General features: G+C 38.4%; 1 protein-coding gene across 5 annotated transcripts in view; it reads right to left on the bottom strand.

Annotated features, from left to right (window-relative positions):
* RFX3 (regulatory factor X3) overlaps window positions 1–20,511 on the bottom strand; it is a 339,201-nt gene extending 318,690 nt beyond the window's left edge. For 2 of the 5 annotated variants that reach the window (XM_061425410.1, XM_061425409.1), the window contains exon 1: window positions 18,501–20,510. The gene's annotated coding sequence lies outside the window, so the exon portion shown is untranslated. Of the gene's footprint in view, window positions 1–15,361 lie in introns of all 5 variants that reach the window. The other 3 variants (XM_061425413.1, XM_061425414.1, XM_061425412.1) reach the window with 3 other exon arrangements.
* Window positions 20,512–20,785: the final 274 nt, after the last annotated feature.

The raw sequence follows: 20,785 nt of genomic DNA, 5'->3' as shown, positions 1-20,785 counted from the left end.
TCTGTCACTGTTTCCCCTTCTATTTCCCATGAAGTGACAGGACCATATGCCATGATCTTAGTTTTCTGAAGTTGAGCTTTAAGCCAGCTTTTTCACTCTCCTCTTTCACTTTCATCAAGAGGCTCTTTAGTTCTTCTTCGTTTTCTGCCATAAGGGTGGTGTCATCTATGTATCTGAGATTATTGATAATTCTCCCAGCAATCTTGATTCCAGCTTGTGCTTCTTCCAGCCCAGCGTTTCTCATGATGTACTCTGCATGTAAGTTAAATAAGCAAGGTGACAATATACAGCCTTGACATACTCTCAAGAGGCCAGTCAGGCAGTCTGGTATTCCCATCTCTTGAAGAAATTTCCAGTTTGTTGGGACCACACAGTCAAAGGTTTTTGCATAGTCAATAAAGCAGATGTTTTTCTGGAATTCTCTTGCTTTTTCTATGATCCAATGGATGTTGGCAACTTGATATCTGGTTCCTCTGCCTTTTCTAAATCCAACTTGAACATGTGGAAGTTCCCAGTTCACATATTGTTGAAGCCTGGCTCGGGGAATTTTAGGAATTACTTTACTAGCATGTGAGATGAGTGCAATTGTGTGGTAGTTTGAGCATTTTTTGGCATTGACTCTCTTTGGGATTGGAATGAAAACGGACCTTTTCCAGTCCTGTGGCCACTGCTGAGTTTTCCAAATTTGCTGGCATATTGAGTGCAGCACTTTCACAGCATCATCTTTCAGGATGTGAAATAGCTCAACTGGAATTCTATCACCTCCACTTGCTTTGTTCGTAGCGATGCTGTCTAAGGCCCACTTGACTTCACATTCCAGGATGTCTGGCTCTAGGTGAGTGATCACACTATCGTGATTATCTGGGTCATGAAGATCTTTTTTGTACAGTTCCTCTGTGTATTCTTGCCACCTCTCCTTAATATTTTCTGCTTCTGTTAGGTCCATACCATTTCTGTCCTTTATTGAGCCCATCTTTGCATGAAATGTTCCCTTGGTATCTCTTTCTTCAAGAGATCTCTAATCTTTCCCATTCTGTTGTTTTCCTCTGTTTCTTTGCACTGATCACTGAAGAAGGCTTTCTTATCTCTCCTTGCTATCTATTCTTTGGAACTCTGCCTTCAAATGGGTATATCTTTCCTTTTCTCCTTTGCTTTCGCTTCCCTTTTCACAGCTATTAGTAAGGCCTCCTCAGACAGCCATTTTGCTTTTTTGCATTTTTTTTTTCTTGGGGATGGTCTCGATCCCTGCCTCCTGTACAATGTCAGGAACCTCCATCCACAGTTCTTCAGGCACTCTGTCTATCAGATCTAATTCCCTGAATGTTTTTTATCACTTCTACTGTAAGGGATTTTATTTGGGTCATACCTGAATGGTCTAGTGGTTTTCCCTACTTTCTTCAATTTAAGTCTGAGTTTGGCAAGAAGGAGTTCATGATCTGAGCCACAGTTAGCTCCCGGTCTTATTTTTGCCGACTGTATAGAGCTTCTCCATCTTTGGCTGCAAAGAATATAATCAATCTGATTTCGGTATTGACCATCTGGTGATGTCCATCTGGTGATGTGTAGAGTCTTCTCTCGTGTTGTTGGAAGAGAGTATTTATTATGACCAGTGTGTTTTCTTGGCAAACTCTATTAGCCTTTGACACCAACAAAAAAACTCTGGACTATATGAGAACATCCAAAGTATCTCCTATTTAGATGATTCTATTAATTCATATTTAGAAACAGTTTTAATTTAAAAAATTAGCCAGATTATAAATTCATAAGCTATTAAGACCACACACCATGTTCCAGATTCCTCCTCTTTATATCCAACAAATCCAGCAGTCTAATATTTAGTAACTGGTAACTCTGTATTGATGGAGAAGGCAATGGCACCCCACTCCAGTGTTCTTGCCTGGAGAATCCCAGGGACAGGGGAGCCTGGTGGGCTGCCGTCTATGGGGTCGCACAGAGTCAGACACAACTGAAGCGACTTAGCAGCAGCAGCAGCAACTCTGTATTGAAACCTCAATTTAGACTTCCAAGTAATTAACATTTCTTAATCTGAATAATTTGTATTTTCTGTTCCATTTTATGGGCCAGTTGGTATATGCTGGCAAATCAGGACTATAAAGTCTAAAAGTAAATGATTAAGACACCCCCCACGCTCACTCAAAAACAAAACCCCTTTTCTTCAGTTAACACAAAGTCGATTTAATGCACTGCATCCTGATTCTTAATTCTCATTAAATTAAAAAAATAAAACCATAAAGATTAAGAATGAGTAACTTCTAGGCAAAAATGCAAGAGCTAACTAATATTTCATCATACCTTTGTTTATCATAGCTCCTTTTTTATTGAAGGAGAAAAGAAATCCAAGGGGAACAGTTTTACAAGAAACGTTTGTCCATAGGGATTTACCTTGTTAAGAGCAAATGACAAATGGTTTTCCCCCATAGGAAACCTACTCCTGTTTTATATAAATGCATCCTTTAAGATTTGGTGCCACAAATAAAGCTGGTAAGAGCATCAGGGTACTGCTAGAAAGTTCAGGGTTTTTGTCAATTTCTCAGTCTCTCTTAGGTGGATTGTTTCAAATAATCAACAGGGTTAGTGCTCAAATTGTTCATCTTTATCACAAAACCGGATACACCAAAACTAAACCCAAGCCTAACCTCATAGGTTTACTTCCAAATCTAACACACACACACAAACATAGAAAAATAAGACAAAATCTTGGTAATTACTTATTCCTGCCACAGTCTCAAACTATTAATCAGTAAACAATAGATCCTTCCAAAAACTCAGATTAAGAAAATAAGAAGTCATATAACAGCATGACTGCATATACTGCTTTTAGTTGCTATGGAATACACGGCAGTCCCTTCATGTTCTCATTTGTTGGTTCTTTGACTTAAGAGTGCTGCAGCACCTTTAAATCCCAGCTAGGCAAGTCTCAACTTGTATAGCCAATATCAGCTGCCAGTAATTTTACTTTCACTCAAGAGAGTGACCTAGAGGAACAAATATTTCAATTTCTATAATTAGTAGTTCATTAACTTTTTACAACAATCTTTAGAATGATTAGAATCACCCTTACCTCTTCAAATAAGTAAAGACGTATATGCCAAGTCTGAAGATAATGTACACTAATACAATTATGACATACATCACTAACACCCAGAAAGGGGAAGTACAAACGATAGAGATTACAAATCTGCTATTTTTCTTTAAAAAAAATAAATAAATAAAACAAGCAAATATGATACTTCCCCTTAGAATACAGCCTATTTAAGAGCCTGGAAAACATTTTAAATTGCATTTCTATGTCATTTTTAAATAAAACAATTAAATAATGACCTGTATACCAAAAATTATAGTTGACAATGATAAAAACTGGGCTTCTCTGGTGGCTCAGTGGTGAAGAATCTGCCTGCAATGCAGGTTTGATCTCTGGGTACAGAAGATCCCCTGGAGAAGGGAATGGCAACCCATCCCAGTGTTCTTGCCTGGAAATTCCATGGACAGAGGAGCCTGGCGGGCTCGAGTCCATGGGGTCGCAAAAGACACAACTTAGCAACTAAATGACAATAACATGATAAATTAAGATATATATTCAAAATTTTAGTACAGAATTATAAAACTTTACTTTTTCTAAGAAAAATATGGAGCTCAGACTTGTAGACAAAATAAGCAAGTACTGTGAATATTTAAGGCAGCACATTTGAGTTGCCAGCCTTTAATGAAAGTTAAGTATACAGCGTAAGAAGTATACAGCATGAGAACACTGGTCAAGGAGTGAGGAGTCTGGAGCTCAAGAGCCCCAGCTCTGATTTGTTATACTTCCAAGTCACTTAGCCTCCATTTTCTTTCAAATAAATAGGGAATGGAGGGTTGAACGAGATAACCTCCAGTCTGTTCCAACTTAAAAATTTTGTTTCTAAAATAAAACATCCTAATTACGTCTCTCCTGGAATCTATTTGTACCACCTGGAAGCATGTGTAAATCTAGCAACAGATCTTTTCACCTCTTTAATCTCTACTCTAGCATCCTGGCTACCCCTTTTGTTTAGCTATGCTGACCAGACATAGTGAAGAGGCAGAAGAATATAGAGTAGTTAGGCAGAAACAGGGAGAAAGGCTGAAGCTGGGTCCCTGAGAAAGGAAAACATTCTTTCTAGGCGATCTGAAGCTCCAGCTTCAGACTCAAAAGCTTAGCTGTTATGCAGACAGGTTCAGGTTCTAAAACAGAAGTCAATTATTTGACATAGCTTTCCTTCTCATGGTGTTCTCCCAAATCAGAACATTGTTTGCTACTGGGGAGTTACTCCAATAGAGCGTAAGTAGAGCAACATGATTTTCTCACGTTAGGAACTGCTTAGTTTCTAAATTACATTAAAATATAAAGATAGTTGGTTCTCTTCCCTTATCAACATACAAAATGACATTAATCATTATTTGTTACACATATTATTCTGCTCATTACAGCATAATTTTCAACATGAATAATGGATTTGGCAAGGGGGAATAGACTCCAGCATTGGAAATAAGCTTCTTTTATACCGCCTGACTTCAGTCACGGGCTTCCCTAGTGGCTCACTGGTAAAGAATTCACCTGCAAAAAGCAGGAGATGCAAGTTCGATCCCTCAGTTGTGAAGACCCCCTGGAGAAGGAAATGGCAACCCACTCCAGAATTCTTGCCTGGGAAATCCCATGGAGAGGGGCCTGGTGGGCTACAGTCCATGTGGTCACAAAGAGTCGGACACGACTTAGCGACTCAACAACAAAACTTCAGTGAAATAATAAAACTAAGGGACTCTCCTCATTCTCTGAAGACAATAAAAAAACACTAAATTGCTTTGAATGATGTCATAAGTTTTCAGTACAGTAACTCTTACCAATGGATGTCTCTTCCTTTATGTTCTATTATATCCAAGTAACTGAATGCTGCTGCTGCTGCTGCTAAGTCGCTTCAGTCGTGTCTGACTCTATGTGACCCCAGAGACGGCAGCCCACCAGGCTCCCCCGTCCCTGGGATTCTCCAGGCAAGGACACTGGAGTGGGTTGCCATTTCCTTCTCCAATGCATGAAAGTGAAAGTGAAGTCGCTCAGTCGTGTCAGACTCTTAGCGACCCCATGGACTGCAGCCTACCAGGCTCCTCTGTCCATGGGGTTTTCCAGGCAAGAGTACTGGAGTGGGGGTGCCATTGCCTTCTCCAAGCAACTGAATAGCTAACTCTAAAGGGAATATTCCAGAAGATAAATGGTCTCTTCCCTGTCACCTTACAAAATGGCTCTTAACAGTTCATCCAAATCTACCCAAAAACAAGTTAAAAGAATGATGTACAAAACAGTAATCCCTTTCACCTCTAGCAGGTGTATATAAAGACAGTTGTTTTCCTGTGCCCTGTGAACAAGGGCTGCAGCTGTGCACTTATTCCCTTTAGTAATGACAGGTAGATTCCAAGTCGAAGAGGCTGCAATTAATAAACAAAGGACTTGACCAACAAATGAGAAGAAACTTCCTAATGTACAAATGCTTTGCTGAGAAGAAACAACACGAAGATCAATCACTCTTAAATATTTTGTCTTAAATTAATGAAAGCATGGTTTCCATGGTTTCAAGGCTACACTGAATCTGTTCTTAACATTTGACTTAAACTTCTTCAGAGCAATGTTAAACAAAGTGTGATTCAAGTTCATTTCAATCAACAAATTATTTCATATTATACAGCTTTAAAAACAACGGAACGTAATAATAGTTAGGTCTGAGAGACAGACCCATAAGGGTTCACTATACTATTCTATATGCTCCACTATTAGTTTTTAAAATTTCAAAATAAGGAAGTTTTAAGAATATATACATTTATGGTACACAGTTTTTCACTATACACTGGCTTCCCAAACGTTAACTACTTTGGATATCATATACACTAATCAGATACTCTAATGAAATATATTAATTTTTTATACTAACATTTAACTTTGTAACAATAAAAGAATTACAAGAAAACTCTGATGTAATTTCTCAGTTTAATTCTTTTTCTATATACAACATTAATAGTAAAGTCCCATACAATAATAGTCAAAGGTCTCAGACATTATTGTAAATATTTCAGACAAAAAAACAAATGTGGTGCCCATAAGAAACTTAAGTATAATTTGTTTCTCAGCTTCCTCTATTTGTTAAAATCATAGTAAGGCCAAGAAGTGATTATTCATCTAACAAATTATTACACCATTCGTATTTTGATTTATCCATCTCACCTTATTTTTAACCTTTATTTCAAGGTTTCATCTAACTGCATTTTCAATGTCTCCTCCGGTCCTTTGTTTTAAATCCCTCCTGATGTCTAAATATCATCTCGATAATTTCTGCCTTCTAAAATTTCAGATCTTAAAAAATATGTCCACCTAGCCAAGAATATCTAATTTTGTATCAAATACCTAATTTTTCACTTTTCTTTTAAAACATTCCTTAAAACCCAATAGAAAGCCAAGCCATTTCAGGATTCCTAAATTAACCAAAACAGTACTGGCACTAAATACACATTGATATAAATCCTTAATTTCTCATTCAAAAATAAAGCTAAAGAACAAAGATATAAAACTACAAGCTTATAGACTAACATATCAAAGTGTTCTTATGTCTCTGCTACAATATTTTAGAATAAAATATTATAAATAATGGTATTAATGATAGCAGTAATATTACTAAATATGCTTAATCTGGCCAAGTGAATTTCCTATGTGGCCCCTAACATCACCCTTCTTTTTCTCTATACTGTACTAGTCGTTATTCCTGTCTAATTTTTCCAAGTATATGATTGGAAATTACCAAACTACCCTCATCTTATCCCATTCCTTCAGATTAAGGTGTTGTTCTAGGCATGCCTGCTGCTGCTGCTAAGTCACTTCAGTCGTGTCTGACTCTGTGCAACCCCATAGATGGCAGCCCACCAAGCTCCTCCGTCCCTGGGATTCTCTAGGCAAGAAGACTGGAGTGGGTTGCTAGGCATGCCTAGTCATCAATTATCATTCTTTCTAAGATTTATAAACCAAAACTTATGCTGGAGCTTCCGAAGCTCATGGACAATGCATCACACAAGGCTGTGGTAGAATTTGGGAAATTCCAGACAGCCATGTAAATTAACAAAAACACAATATCACAGGTTCATATTATCCAAAAAAGACGTCTTCACTTTAAAGTTTATCAAGGACAGCATGAAGGAAGGTTGAGTGACATGCAGGATCAATATAATGACCTCCTCCCACAAATGTCTCTGATCATCTCCATTCCACAGTCACTGGCATTTCTATCAAGACCAGTAAGTACTCAAGTAAATCTAATCCAATCAAAAAATATTAAAATACATCACCTCCCCTAATTTTCTCTGCTTCAAGAAAATAACACTAATATTGTTCCAAGATACGCAAAATACAAAAATCAGTGGGCAAAAAGTGTTGACCAAAGTTCTGAAGTACCAATTAAAATGATTTTCCAAAGGTCTACACACAAACATATACACATACACAAAACACTACATATAAGCTAAAATCCAGTTTTCTTAATGAAAGTACACCCTAGAAATATGACTTGTTAAACAAAATATCATGTTTTAAAATGTACTTTAAAAGCATATAATGTGATCATGTTACATGATCAAAACAAATAATCTCACTTTATCTGGTGTCTGTGTATTAATATTTCATGTTGGGTTTTCATCACAGCACGTCAAATATGCATATTGTATATTTAAGATGTAAAAGTGATTTTAAGATCACTAATATACTATCTTTTCATGTGTTTTTTTAATGACTCTTATGCTGACACTTCATTAAAACTCATCTCCAAGATTGTTATCAGATATAATCAGATGTCAATCAGTGAAAGCCTGATGTGACAGACTACAGTCTTTGGTTCTTTTAAAATGTAAGCCTCAGCAGGAATAAAGGAATAATCTAGATTTTATTGCAAAAAATATATATCCACAAAACAATCTATCAAAGAAAAATGTAGAGAGGTGAATTTAAGGAATCATTTCTGTTATCTAGCATAGAAACTACATTTCTCACTATTTACTCCTACCTTTCTAAATCTGTGCAGGGCTAAATCACAATATAGACTCTTTTTAAAAGAGAAAGATATTACTGCATACCAATATACAAAGGGTGTTGTATATACAACATACATATACAGATACAATCAAGTTTTAGGAGAAAAGGAATCAGACAAATATGAAATAATAAAATGCCTATCGTCCAAAAGTGTACATACCCTGATTAATACTACAACACAGGAAAGGAAACGGATCTGTAAGAAATACTGTGTCACCTAAGTCATTTGTTCCGCACCCCACCCCACATGCCCTGCAATCCCCACTCTAATCTTTATTTCCACCAAAACTTTACAGTCCAGAAAACCAACTGGATAGAGTATGCAAAGCACTAATATTCAATCATGGAAACAGGATATAATTTCTACATGTATCTCTTTCTTCCTGCCCCGCTCCAGCAGCCTCCCTCACCACCCCCACAACTAAAGCATTGAAGAAACAAATTTAACTGAGAAGCAAAGGGTTTCTAATTGCATGTTAACATAAACTATGCTGACTGAGACTGAGAGGGCCAGATGCATTTTTAAGGATGATAGTTTTATACTGAAATGTTTGAAGCCATCAAGCATTCAGATCTGTAATTCAGAAACTTGAATACATTTCTATTAATCAATAAAAAATAGCATTCAAATATTAAAAGTAATGATTAAAATCTGTTAATCTTTCATATACCCCTTATTAAACTAGTAAGAGAGGTAAGGTGAGATAGAACAGAACGTCAGACTTATATTAATGAACTCATGAAAAAGCCTCTAAAATCTTGTAAGTGCACTTGCCAAATAAAGTACTGAGTGAAGTAAGTCAAAGACAAATATCATATTTGGTATCTAAAAAATAGTATAAATGAATTTATTTACAAAGCAGAAACAGAGTCACTGATGTAGAAAACAAATCTTATGGTTTCCAAGTGGGAAAGGGGAAGGAAGGGATTAAACTGGGAGATTGGGGCTGACATATACACACTACTATATATAAAACAGATAACTAGTAAGAACCTACGCTATGGCACAGGGAACTCTACTCAATACCCTGTAATGACCTCTACGGAAAAAGAATCTAAAAAAGAGTGGATATATATGTGTGTATAACTGATTCATCTTGCTATACACTTGAAACTAACACAACATTTTAAGTCAAGTATATTCCAATAAAGATTTTTTTAAGTTATGAAATGCATACTTCTTGACCAAAAGACATAATTTCTCTGCCAAAAAACCTGAATTTAAAAAATGCATATCCAAGTATAAACAATATTCAGAAAGCAAAAAGCAACAATGATTGCCAATGCATCCCACAGCATGGCCCCAAAAGCAGTCAAGAAGCCCAAGAACTCACTCAGTCTCCTTGACAGGATTTTAGCTCTTCTCAAAAGTAGCCGAATAGTATGAAGGGAAGAAAAAAAGTCAAGGCTTTAGTAACTGGGGAAGAAATATTGAAAAATGAGACCAACAGAAACTAAATTAATTTTTACTACTTCTAATGAGAGTGAACAAAGCTCACAGAGAGAACTTATCTTCCATGCCCTCACTTTCCCTGTCAATTTGCCTATCCACAGAGTTGGGAAATCATGTCCTGTTTTAACTACCTCATTGGTGAGCAACAGGCAGGAGCCCCAACTGTCAGACACTTGTCTGGCACAGAGACATAAAGGAGCTGGCGCGGCAGGAGCTCAAGCTGCAAGACTCAGCTTATTCCTATGTGGGTGAGGAAATCAGGGCACCTGGCCACAGCTTCCCTCAGGGCCCACTGAAATAGTGGAAGCTTCTGAGGCTGTGCCATAGACATGGCCATTATGCTAGACCCAGGCTCTGGGTTTTCTTTGTTGTTCTTATCAGAAGAAACAACACGCAAGCAAAATGCCATCAGTAAAGGCAACACTGATTCCAGGCTCCATGTTATTGGCATGTTTCCCTTTTCCCCACGCCAATCTCACCAGGGAATCATAGACGATTAGTGCTGGAAAGGGCTTTAGAGATCACACAGCCCTACTGTTTCAGTTTACAAATGGAGAAACTGAGACCTAGGGGGGTTAAGTGACTAGCCTAAGGTTTTTCACTTAGTGGCAGACTGCATATCAGAAGCTTTTTTCCCTCCTCTTTACTGTTCTTTGGCTGGTGCTTGAAGACCTTTATTTCTCAGCCTAGTTCCCCTATCTTCTCCTTGCATATCACCTGTCAGTGTATTTGTCTCCTCTCCAACCAATGTATTTTCATTTTCAGGTAAGCTGCCTCACTCTTAGCTCCTATTATCCCTTGACCATTTTTGCCTAAACAGGAAGACCTCTCTTAATCTCAACCAGGTACTGTGAAGTCAAGGCAAGCAATACTGACTGGGTATTACAGCTTCTGGCCAACCTCCCTGGTGGCTCAGCAGTAAAGAATCCACCTGCAATGTAGGAGATACAGGTTCGATCTCTGGGTCGGAAAGATCCCTTGGAGAAGGAAATAGCAACCCACTCCAGTATTCTTGCCTGGGAAATTCCATGGACACAGGAGCCTGGCAGGCGACAGTCCATGAGGTCACAAAAGAGTCAGACAAGATTTAATGACTAAACAACAACAAATTACAGCTTCTAATGAAAGCAGAGAAAAAAGAATCCAGGAGTTAAAAGTCAGCAATGGGCAGGCACATGTGACTATGCAAACAAGGTATTCTGGGACTAGAGCAAGAGTCAACCAGAAGTGCTTAGCCAGAGGCCAGTACATAGCCGGGACTAGGAAGAGAAACTTGTGGAGCATAATTACGCTCAGGCTACATCATTAGTGGAACAAGGATATGAATTTGTTCAAGAGGACAAAGTTTACAAAGATAACAGATGAATGAAACTGGTAAGAATGATATATAATCTTACCATCTAAGTCACATTTCCAACCTTTTTCCAAAAGCTCCCTTGAAAATGTATGTTAGATTCATTGGCGAAAGGAAGCAGATGGCTGAGCCGAGAGTCTGCCTACTTTATAAGTCGGGACTAATTATCTATAAAAATAATGTAAAGGAGTCATATAATTAATTAAACACTGAACAGAAGTGGAAGGATGGGAGTAGGTAAGATGAGGGTGACGGGCAAAAAGCCTGTACAGTATACAATGCTTCAGCAAAAATGATGACACACAGTATCAGGTAAATTTTCAACTGTAATGGATAAATTATATTTCCACTTTGAGAAAGATTGGGGCTATTTAGATCACTCTAAAATGAGAAAAACATTTCATTCTTAGTCAAAGTGCTTAGAAAAATAGAAACATAGCAAGCTTACTGAACAGTAACTTTAGATATAGCAGTCAACTAAAATGATTCTTTCAACATCTTTAATGCCCTAACAAAGGAAACCAAAGGTGTTATTTTTCCTCTATAATTTCATATTACATGTTTTACAAAATAACATTCTTGAGGTTACTTTATACCCCAAGATTTGGGTTGGCAAACTCTTCTAAAATTACTTATTGCTACAGGTATATAAATGGTGACCTCACACACTTTTCTACTGTTGTTACAATAACAATTCTAAGCAGTGCATTATAATTGGGAATAACCCCTTGGTGAACTCATCTTTATACAACTATTGTCATCATTATATATTAATGACTGCATTTTATATAAGTAGGGCTCAAAATGTTTTCAAATGAATTCATGTGTAATAGATGTGAAAGGGAAAATATAAATTGGACAATGGGAAGTGTAAGAGTTTATGAAGTGTTACACCATTAATTCTCAGTCTGAGATCCCTAGACCAGAAAAGGTATCCAACATAAAAAGAATCCATTATAATAAGGCTGTAGATAACTAAAACAGAACTTTGGGCTAGCACCCTATTGTGTGTGCTCAATCACTCACTCGGGTCTGACTCTTTGCAACCCCATGGACTTTAGCCCACAGGCTCCTCTGTCCATGGGATTTTACAGGCAAGAATACTGGGGTGGGTTGCCATTTCCTCATTCAAGGGGTATCCCCAACCCAGGGATCAAACCTGGGTCTCCAGCATCTCCTGCACTGGCAGGATGATTCATTACCACTGCACCAGCTGGGAAGCCCCAGCATCCTATTAATTCAGTGTAAAAACAAGACTGGTCATTAAATGGTGATCCAAGCCTACAGTTGATAGCTTCGGTCTCTTTGATTTATTTTTAAAAGGAGGGAAAGGGAATAATCATTTAATATGTAGGTCAGTGAGCAAAATCTTTCACAACTTATGACCCAATAGCATATTCAAAGAAATTTTAGACTGGGTATTTTCTCAGTATTCCATAAGAGCCAACATGTATTGAACATGTGTGTGCATGGGTGCCTGCATGTTCAGTTCCCAAATCGTGTCCAACTCTTTGCAACCCCATGGACTGTAGCCCAACAGGATTCTCTGTCCATGAGATTTCTCAGGCAAGAATACTGGAGTGGGTTGCCACTTCCTCCTTCAGAGGATCCTCCTGACCCAGGGATCGAACCCACATCTCCTATGTCTCCTACACTGGCAGACAGATTCTTTACCACTGAGCCCCTGGGCATATATTCTGTGTCAAGTACTGAACAAAGCACATTACATAAATTAGCTCCTTTACTCTTCACAAAACTCTGTAAGGCAGGCTAAGACATCCATTTTTGAGATGAGAAAACTGAGGCCAAACGAAGGGAAATAACCTGTCCAAGGTTCCACAGCTGATAAAATTATCTGAAATCTGCATCCAAAGCCTTGTGTTTTTAACCAATATATTTACCCTTAACCCATTTTAAAAACAAAACATACACCTATTTGATACTCTAAATACATTCCAACTTTTTAACTGATTTTTCATGAAATATGTCTTATAGTTTGATATGAAATATAAAACATCAAATATAAAGGTTTTGAAACAATGTCATAATACTTTAAATTCTTAGCAGCAAAAGTTGGTTATGCCAATTTAATAATTTATTCATTAACCAATTCTGTTAATGAATTAGTAGGACCATATTTTTGAGGAGAAATGCCTAATCTATTTTAACAAGACTAATACTTTAAAAATTGTTATTCTCTATTGATGTTTTAGAGTCTCGGCGGCGTTTCAACACATGAAATACTATGTCTTATAAAGGCACTTCTAAAAAAAAAATCACATTTTGCTGATTGTACTTAAATGTGGAACTACAGTACACATAAATCCATCATCTGGAGAAAAGCTGACTTGATATAACTGTGCCTTTCTAAGCTTACTTGAGGAAAACACTGACTACTACCGCTTCAGTATTTACCTTACACGCACATGCACTACGGAAGAAGTAAAGTCAATGATGCAAGAACCCCAAAGACTGAATTCAAGTGTTCTTCTAAAAAACCTTGCTGAACAAATACTCAGAAACATAAAGTAATATATGGTCACTTCCAGTTTACAAGTATAAGGCACAGAGTAAAGCAGAGAATCTAAAACTTTTCAGATAATAAAGCCAAGTTAAATATTCAAACCAGACTCTTCTAACAGCATGAAGTAGGGACCAAATTCTCCAGACAGTTTCTATTATTATTGCTGTTGAGTTAATTAGCCTGATAACTATTATTACAATTTATACTTTTGAAATGGCTTTTTTTAGATTATACCATAAAAAGCATACCACTAATTATGCCATATATAAATGTTATAAGGATATACAATATATTGATAGGTGCAATAAGAACCAATTTACAGAGTACAAAGCCACACGGCCAAAATAGTATGATTCTCAAGTTAGCTAATTTTTTTTAGATACAAATTAAAATACCTTAATAAAAATATAAATGTATGTGCGTATAGGACAAATGCTGACATTCAGATGATACCAAAGATATCAATCTTGATATTGTTTTATACTGTGCTAATATATATTAGTTCAGAGAGACAGGCTTTGATATAAAACTGCCAATTAAGACAGTATATTAAATTTAAACTCCAAAGAAATAAGGCTATTATATGCTTGAATGCATATGTAATTAAATTTTTTCTTTAAATAAAAGTTCTAATCAGATCACATTCTTTGTGATAATAATCTCTTGTTGCAAACAGCATAGCACCCTCTGGTGCATCTGTTGTAAGATGTATAAAATTTCCACCAAAAAAGGATAGAATTCAAGTAAATATGAACCTTAAAAATCAATAGATTGATACTCTTATTTATTTCAGTACATATTTTTAAACATTAATGCTTAAGAACAATTTTCACTTAAAAAGAGCACTAAAATCTTTATAGTAATAATCAAAGTAGGTCAGGAAAATGTTTTCACTTGATAATATTTAAAGTAACCAACAAAACAACACCAGTTCTCAACACTTAATATTTAAATTAAAATAATGATGCTAAAAAAACATTCAAGTATGGGACAGCAAAAGTTAACTTGTTACCTAATTTCATGTTCCCTAATTTCACTTTATTCAAATCTGCCTTTTTGCTTCAGATAAACTGACTGTGTAAAGTGCTCCTGAGTACTTTTTCTGGATTCAAATGGAATTTATCACTGTTTAAAGAATTTGAAGTGTTTTCTGAAAGGACCTGCAGCTTACACAGCTCAAAAACAGAATGATATTCAAAAAAAAAGGTTATGTTAATTAAATTAGGAATCTCAATTTGAATAGTTCAAAACCTTTACTTTAAAAAGAAAAACAACTCTTCCTAGGAAAATAATTAACTCCAAAAGTATATTTTACTAAGAACAAAAGCAAAGGATGCCACCTGCTTTAGACAGCTCGTCTGTGAACCACTGGAAGTCCCAACACAATGCACTAGAAACGAAAGTGACACCTGTTTAAAACAGCCATCTGTCCCTAACAAAGCTAGATTTAGTTAAATCCATTTAATCTTAGATTTCCAAAATATGGGAACACTATGCACCTGTGAACAGAGAGGAATTTAAAATCTGTTTTCCAACAGCCACTGGGACTCTATACCAAAGAGTTAAAGACAAATATTTCCATTAGGGAAACTAAGTTGTTTATTTTTAAAAGTAACTAGATACAGAGGATTTTTAGCCTAATGCTCAGCATAAAAACAAAGCAAGCAAGCAAAAAAAAACAAAAAAAAACAAAAAAAAACCTAGCAGATTTTTCATAATGTAAAAGTTTATGTCTTTGAAGACTTTGTAATTTGAAAAGTTTCTTTGTTTGGTATTCTTATTTCTTGTAACATACTCACTAGAGACACACAAAAAAACACAAAGTAACATTCTTACTTCATGGTTCAGAAAAGTTTTTTTAAAACTCTTCCTACATATTGATACTCTATCTTCTCTTTTAAATACACACACATATATACACATACTTACTAAAAACTCTGAGATGTAAAATCAAACTCCACCCACTGATTTCTTCAGTTGACAGTGTATAGAGTACATAAAAAATCAACCTTCTGAAGAACAATGAAACATGTTATCAAATTGTAACATGTATTGTTTAAATAAAAGATTAAATCTTTGATTCAAAATTCATGTTTTAATTCCTAATTTTTAATAGCAATACCTTTTTACCATTAAATGCTTCTATAAAAAATATTGCTTAGGGTTAACATATATTAAATTCATAAACTGTAAGTTTTTTGCATATCCTAAACTTATTAACTATAAACCTTTTGAGTACAAGAGTATTTGAATACTGGAGGAATAATATACTACTTTTTTAATTAGCATAATCATCCCATATAATGAAAACATTGTGGAATGATGCATTTGAGAAGTGCATTTTAGTTTACTGTTATACATTTCAATGCACTACAGAAATATGCCTATACCATTTAATGCAATAGGCACAATAACATAAAAAGGCTGAGACAGACATTATGACATACAATGAATCACAAATATTCAGCTATTCAAAATAAGTTACAAGTAACTCCTATTTAATAATTTTAGTTTTAAAGTTTGGACACTTCAGGTGTTTTTTTAGTCTAATACAAACACAAATATCAACACATAATATAGTCTCTCCTAGGAAAAATATCACAGAAAAAAAAAAATTTAAGTGTTACCAAGTATTTATCGGTATGTTAAATTTAAAAATTTATCCTTTGTTAGTATTTCTATTATTTACTTGATCCATATGAATAATGTTGACACACCTGCGTCCAAGGCATCTCTACAGCAACTTTTCTATCACATATGTGCTTTTAGTAACAGATAAGTAATAGAATTCAAATTAACTTCTGCTCTCAAAACACCTTGTGAATGAAAATCTAACTTAGAGAAAACCTGAGAAAAAAAAAAAAAAACCTGAGATAGTTGTAATGAGTGAAATGCCTCAAAAAAGTTCTTGGACACTGCCCATAAAAACATTAAACTATAAAATTATAGCATATAATCTACTCGACTGAAAATGTATTATGTAAATGGCATAAAGTCTGAAACTGTCTCAAGACAGAAAAACTCCTATTAACTTCAAAGTTTATAAGGACCCAGGAACTTCACCAGCCAAAAGTGTTCAGGCATTTGACACTCACCTGAACAGAAAAAAAATACAGGTTAGTATTAGAGATTTGCATGAAACCTAGGTTGGGGAGGGGGCGACAAATATAAAGAAATTTTAGTGCTCTGAGAAAGTCTTCGTTCAGAACCAACATCATCTTCATTTAAAATACCAACCACAAGGAATTTAATTTTAAAAAGGAAAAGTTTTTAAACTCTAACTCTTATTTTACAAAGTATTAGCCTTAAATTGCATTACAATTACCCAACTTGCTCACTGACAATCTCAAGAATAATTAATACTGTCACATTATCCACGGTCTGTTCTGTCAGGTAAATCAATATATGGTTTGCTGTTAGAAAAAAAAGACTAAGTAAGTATTTAAAAATTTCAATTTGGAAACTTCAATATGTGCAAATAAAATAGTACATTACATTTGCTTGAGCACACACTATCAAACTCTTTACTCATGATCTATTAATTAAACGTTGCGCTGAAAAATGAACAAATTTACAGGGTCTCTAAAACTGGGCTACCTGTATCTAAGAGCCTATAACTTGAGGACTGACAAATATTCAAATGTACAGAGAAAAATAGAATTTTGAAGGAAAGACCTAAAAAGAAAAGTTCTCTCTCTTCAGCAGGCTTAAGTCACTGTCCAAAGAAAACCAAAAACTAATATTAAAAAGACTGTTAAGTACACACATGCCTAGATCTTAACAGCCACAAAGAAAGTGAAATATACACACGTTTCAAGTTGAGTAGCTTCATACATTCTTTATGAACAACTTGACTTCAATTTCAACTCTCAAAGGAAAACGAACAGAGAAGATGAAGAAAGAAAAAAAAAAACTCTTCAGAAGTACCATAAGTGTCACAAATAACACTGTAAACAGTTCTCACAAAGCTTCCTTCTGTCCTTTCCCTGTTTGTAACACACAAAGTCTCATAACCACAATGAAAATTGTTAACACTCCACTGTGGGGAAGGAGGTTCATCAAAGTGAAATGGAACCTCACTAGTACCCCTCCCATCTCCACATGAAGGATAAAGCACTGTCAATAACTACTAACCAAGTACCACAGATGCTCTGCATCCGGTTTAAATCTCACACTCACACACAAACACACCAAGAGAGACATAGAGAGGAGAGAGACTTAAAAAAAAAAAAAAAAGATCTTCTTCCCCGTGCAGCAAAGAACCCAGCCAAGAAGCCCCTGGTTCCAGTGTGTGTGCAAGGGGTGTGGGGGTAAAAGAAAGGGGGGAGGGAAGAGTGCTGAAAGGATATTAAGACTGTTTGCAGCACAAAGAAAACACAGTTTTAAAAGAAAAAAGAAAACCATGCAGCTGATGATGATGGTAAAAGAGCAGCTCATTTAGCACAAGGCAAAGAGGGGCAAAAATGAAGGGTATAGGCGGTGAGAAAAGTTCACCGTTGTATAAGGATAAAAACAACAAAACCCGTAACAAGGCCCCACAAGTGAACAACAACAACAAAACACCACCTCTTGGGTCCCCCCTTGCACACTGTTGTCTATTTCGGTTTTAAAAGAAGCAGGGACCATGCAGCTTTGAAAAACAAGAAAATTAAAGAAAGAAAAGGGAAAAAAAATCCTCTCTTCACCTGGCCCTCCTCCTCAGCCCCAGACCTAGGGGAGAGCTCCACCGTCCGCAGCGCAGAACTGTGGCTCCCTCTCCCACTCCGCTCGCAGCCCCCCGAGCTCCCGCTCCATCCCTGAAGCGCGGCCGCGGAGGGACAGGGCCGGCGGGCGGGCGGCGCGGCGCCCACACCCCCGACCCAGCCGCGGCGCGCACGGTCCATTGTAAACAAGCCCGGGGGACGAGCCCCTCGGCAGCGGCGCCGCAGCTGCAGCCCCGGTGTCAGAAGTGAGACCCCCGCACAGGCACACTCGGCTCGCACACACACGGACACACACACGCACGGACACAAGCGTTCACACGCATCCACACGCTCCCACACACATGTAGAGACCGAAGAATATTCACCTTGGCTGTGGATTATTGTGGTGTTGTTGGTGGGTGATGGAGATGGTGGTGGTGGGGAGGAGGAAGAGGAGGAGGAGGAGGAGGAGGAGGAGAGGAGTAGTTGTTGTTGATGGGTAACAGTCGCCAGGACTACGGTGACTATGGCGCTTGATTCACAAGGCAACGGTTGCTATAACTCACAAAAGAGAGAGAGAGGGAGAAGAGAGAGGGAGCGAGAGGGAGAGGGAGACACTCGCACGGGGAGGGGTGGGGGAGGGAAGAGAGGAGGAGGCGGGCCGGCTAGCAGCCGGAAGGGGCGGGCTCAGTTCCGTGACGGACAACCCCCGAACCGAGTTACCGGGAGGAGCGAGAGCAGGTTTCCGAGAAAGGATTCCAAAGAGATGCGCTAGGTTTGGCAGGGGCTGAGGTTACCCCCAGATTCCCCTCGGAGGTACACTACTATACGCCCTAGCGAGGCTGGAGGACAAATTTAGGGCCGTAGCGCGAGGGATACTTTCTGTGAAACGAGAGCTACCAGTCGCAGCAGCCTGCATTGTGCCAAGAAGCCTCAGAGCGGGAGACGGTAACGGCTAACCCAGGAGAGGGGCTGTTGACGATTCCAGACACCTTGTGAGACAACCAGCTACAGCTGGGGAAGAATCCACTTTGAAGAGAGACCTCGCCCCCCATATAAACATCATTTCCGGGGCGGAGCGGGCGTAGGCTCCCGGATGTGCCGCCGCTTGCTCGCTCTCTTTTTTACCCTCACTTTTTCGTTAGCTACCCCTCCCGCTTCTGAGGCGCCGGCTGTATTCCCGGTAGCGGTCGCCTGCTGACTTCTAGCGTGCCGGGGCGGTGGGGAACGCTCTGGATTGGAGGGTCCACGCCGCCCTCGAGCATTCCGGCCCACTCCCGCCTCCCGGGGCCACGACTCGGAGGAGCGCGGGCGGCGGGGCGTGAGCGAGCTGCCTCCGCCGCCATTTTAGAGCGGGCGAACGCGGGGCGCGCGTGGGCCGCGCGCCGGCCTCCCGCCTTCCAGCCGCGGCGTGGCGCGCACCGGGAAGGTCCAAGCTCTTCCGGCCCTCAGGAGCGAAGAGGCGAGGTTTTGACTCCCTCCCTACCTACAGGGCGGGGAGTAAGCGCCACTAAGGAACAAGAAATCGGTCTCTCCCGGAACGCGAAAACGCATGGCGGGCCCCCTCCGGGAAAGGCGTTGGGAGGTGGGGTGACCTAGTCTGTTCTTAGAGCCCCGTTATCTTCAGCCCTCTTAAGTGCTCGTCCCTTTTTGAAGCTGACCAAAGCAGGATTTGAGCTCAACCCCGTGTCCTACTACTAGCCTCGTCCCGGTCGCCGGTTCCCTAACAACCTGCTGTATTAAGGGTCTTGCTCCTTCCGGGTGTTTTGAGATAGACGAATGGCTTCCCTTGCTGATGGATATTGTTAGCACACAACTGTCACGAACCCCCATTGGTATCGAATTAGCCTCTAACGCCACAGGGTTCAAACATATTCCCCCAATTCCCAGCAGACAAGAGTCCTGCAGAAATATGCCCTCAGGCCCTGCCAATACACCAAACCAACACAGGCAGCTAAGCTGCTTATGCAGGACAATAACTTGGATATTCGAGTATTAGGAAGTCGGTTCTCTTGAGGCTTAATTTTTGCACCTGCAGAATGAGGGTTTGGGGCCTGCTAAAATAATAGCTCCCGTTTCCGAAGTTTTATTCTGCCCCAGACGTTGTGCTTAGTGTTTTACATGCATTATCTCATTTAATCCTCACAACACCACCATCAGGTACATAATACTCATTTTGGAGAAGGTACAGTCTTAACTAAAAGTCAGTGGTTTTATTTTACAATTTTGCACCATGGAGTATTAGATAAGAGTATTTTATGAATCAGCTGAACAATAGATTCAAGAAAGTAATGTTGCCTTTGGTAATCTCATGAGTTACAGAGTTTCTTATGTGTTACAATGTAATAGTGAACAGGATTGAACAACAGCGCTAAAACGGAAAGGTTCATGACCCACTGTGGTAGTAGGCCCTTCCAATCTGAGACAGATGACACGGTGACCAACAGCAGTTAAACTCTTCATATTTAGAATGATAGTTTCGACATACACGTAGGAAATAAAGTATGCATTCCAGCTATATGAAAACTGGTAGTCATTATGAATATTCATTTCATTACATTTACAGCTAAAGTCTCTCTATTCCTGTAATGGTGAGCGTTGCTGTTTGCTCACACCACACAGCTCTGAATAGCTTTTTTAGTTCTATTATAGTTTCCCCATCCCTTCCCTG

Source organism: Bos javanicus, chromosome 8 (assembly GCF_032452875.1).
Source record: "Bos javanicus breed banteng chromosome 8, ARS-OSU_banteng_1.0, whole genome shotgun sequence".
Lineage (NCBI taxonomy): Eukaryota > Metazoa > Chordata > Mammalia > Artiodactyla > Bovidae > Bos > Bos javanicus.
This window is presented reverse-complemented; position numbering and strand designations above follow the sequence as displayed.